The sequence below is a fragment of the Felis catus genome, chromosome F2 (genome assembly GCF_018350175.1).
Source record: "Felis catus isolate Fca126 chromosome F2, F.catus_Fca126_mat1.0, whole genome shotgun sequence".
NCBI lineage: Eukaryota > Metazoa > Chordata > Mammalia > Carnivora > Felidae > Felis > Felis catus.
The window spans coordinates 9,298,652-9,301,748 of NC_058385.1; the positions used below are offsets into that span (position 1 = coordinate 9,298,652).

The 3,097-nt window shown below is 46.1% G+C and overlaps 1 pseudogene; it reads left to right on the forward strand.

The window, feature by feature from the left end:
* Positions 1–2,477: 2,477 nt before the first annotated feature.
* On the forward strand, positions 2,478–2,778 carry LOC101098603 (annotated as a pseudogene).
* Positions 2,779–3,097: the final 319 nt, after the last annotated feature.

Here is a 3,097-nt window from a genome sequence, read left to right on the forward strand (position 1 = left end):
TGAAACCAGGAGTCAGATACTTAACCAACTGAGCCACCCAGGCGCCCTTGAAAAGACCATTTAGAGTATCCTGGGATCCTGATTGGACCCTAGGACTGAAAAGGACGTTAGTGGAAAATTGACGAAATTTGAAGAATGTCTAGTTTGAAGTTTAGTGAATAGACTAGTATAGTACCAGTGGTAATTTTATGACTTTGATCATTGTACTGTGAGGTCGCAAGAGAGTAGTAGCGTTAGCAGAAGGCGTGTGGCGTGTATATGGGAGCTCTCTGTGCTGTATTTGCAACTTTTCTGTACGTCGAAAATTATCTCAGATGCGTTTAAAAAGTTACCGGCGGTAATACTTGGGCTAGGCGGAGTCTCATTTTTAGGGTGGATGGATTCTGATTTTGCCCTTAGTTTTAAGAACTTGGTCCTTAGTCTTGGAATTAGCACTAGTGTTTTCCCAAATGTATTCGAACTGTAGTTACAAGGTAGCAAACCTGTGCTTACTCATAGCCTGGAGCCTTTCTGGAGTTTTCAGGGAAAGTCTGCGTGGTCCTAAGTCCTTCCGACGTGGTGAGGCTTGAACTTCCGGTGCCATCTCCGCAGCCTCAGGCACCTGCTGCTCACAGCTGGGATCTTCCACTTCTCTGCTCGTATATGAAGTTCAAAGACAGCACAGAACTCGGGAGGAATTCGAGTGCAGGTATTAGGGCTGTCCTCTCTGCCGCGTCCTTTTCTCTGGGATTTCCGGCTTCGAATGCTCACTGCACCGACGGCCTTGAATTCTAACCTGACTCTTCGGGGGCCAGGATGGCTGCTTTCTGCCTAAAGTGTGTGCCTGTGGGCCACGTGGACTGACCTGGGGGAAAGAAAGCTGGATGGCTCGGTGCGTGTCTCCTCCACTTCCTGCCGAGGTTTGCTTGTCCTCTACTGTCTGAAAGGTGCTCCAGAGTTTAACATTTTCATTGCCAGGAGCGGTAGTTTGGTACAAGCTACTCTACCAGTGCCAAGACCTCACTGTGTAATAAAATGTTTAATGCCCAAACAATTTTCTATTGTAAATATCTAAAACAACAGAATTGTTATTGGTATGTCAGGAAGCCTTAGAGATTTTCCAGAACCTTCATGGCCATCTCAGGGCAAAAACGTAAGATGGCCTTAATGTTGTCTTTGGCCTTCTCACCTCCCTGTAGGTGCCTTTCTGTCAGCGGCGCAGATTCCTGGTCTTACTTTTAGGTGTTTCTCCAGGACTCCATTTCGTTTCGGTCGATGATCAACTTATCATGTCTTCTTCAGTTCCTAAGGTGAATATTTATTGAATGAAAAGATGAAGGGAGGAGGGAAGGAAGGGAGGAGGGAAGGAAGGGAGGAAGGAAGGGAGGGAGGGAGGAGGCAAGGAAGGAAGGAAGGGAGGAAGGGAGGGAGGGAGGAAGGAAACAAGGAAGGAAGGGAGGAGGGAAGGGAGGGAGGGAGGAGGCAAGGAAGGAAGGAAGGGAGGAAGGAGGAAGGGAGGGACGAAGGGAGGGAGGGAAAGAGGGACGAAGGAAGGAAGGTGGAGGAGAGGAAGGAAGGGTCTTCTGCTAAAGGAAAGCTCTGGACAGGACACTCCGTCTGGTAAACCTCAGGCTCGCTTAAAATTGCTGGGGCAATCCTTGATGTTATTTTGTTTTTCGAACTTCTGTAATGAATCAGCTGATATGGTAGCTGCTCTGTAAATCCATTTTCACTTGCTGTCCTTTAGTGGTTCACTCACTTGCTGATCTATTCCAATTTCTGATACGACGTCACCTCTTCCCTCAAGAGATCTCATGATCACCTTTGTTAAAGATCACCTCTGACCCCTGGCACTCTGTCCTTTTTCTCTGTTTTAGTCTTTCCCTTCATATTAGCTCTCACTACCTTGTATCTCGTATCCTAGAGCATTACAGTAATGTAATGTTAATGTTATATTACTTGTGGTGTCTTCCCTAGAATATAAGCAACATAAACATGGAAATTTTGACCCTGCTCACCGCCCCCCACCCCAATTGCTGTATTTCCAGCATCTTAGAACAGTATCTAGTGCTCAACTAAAAACTCAGTTGATACTTGTTGACATAATAAATGAATTGTCACGACAATCCTGCAGGATTATCCTCATTAAACAGAGAGCAAAAGTAAAGATCAGGAAAACAAAGTAAACTAGGCAGTCAAAACAAGTGACAGATCTGGATTAAAACTCAGATGTTTGAGGCACCTGGATGGCTCAGTCGGCTAGGTGTCCGACTTCAGCTCAGGTCATGATCTCTCGGTTCGTGAGTTCGAGCCCCGCATCGGGCTCTGTGCTGACAGCTCGGAGCCTGGAGCCTGCTCCGGATTCTGTCTCCCTCTCTCTCTGCCCCTCCCCTGCTCGCACTCTGTCTCTCTCTCTCTCTCTCTCAAAAATAAATAAACATAAAAAAATTGAAGAAAACAAAAAACTCAGATGTTCTGAAAGGCTCAGGGTTTGAAACATGGCAGACGGTGTGGACCAGCAGCAAACTACCAACACCGTGGAAGAGTGTCTGTCTCTTATCAGGCTCACCCTGGTTGGGCGAATTTACGTGAAAATGAGAAGCGAGCCCCGAGGCAGATTACATGCTTATGACCAGCATTGAAAGGTGATATTGGGAGAGTGGGGGAAACTGCGACTACTATAGAAATCGATGAGGAAACATAGGAAGAGAGATATAAATCAACAACACGGAATATTCAATGCTCTTTGTCTAGGGAGATGGTGTTGTTCTAGTTGCCCCTCTGCTAAGAGTTGGCTGAAGCAAAGAGTTTACCGTGTATGGAATATAGGAGACTTGGTATGATTGCCTCTTTTAATACCGAAGACATCGCAGACAGGAATCTGTGTAAATTTTAATATGAAGAAATGACCAAAGATTCTTCCGCTCCTGAAATGAGTTGATTTGCAGATAGCTCAAAATCCTTTTTTTTTTTTAATTTTAACATTTATTCATTTTTGAGAAAAAGAGTGTGAGTGGGGGAGGGACAAAGAGAGGGAGGGAGACACAGAATCCAAAGCAGGCTCCAGGCTCCGAGCCGTCAGCACAGAGCCCGATGCGGGGCTCGAACTCACGAACCG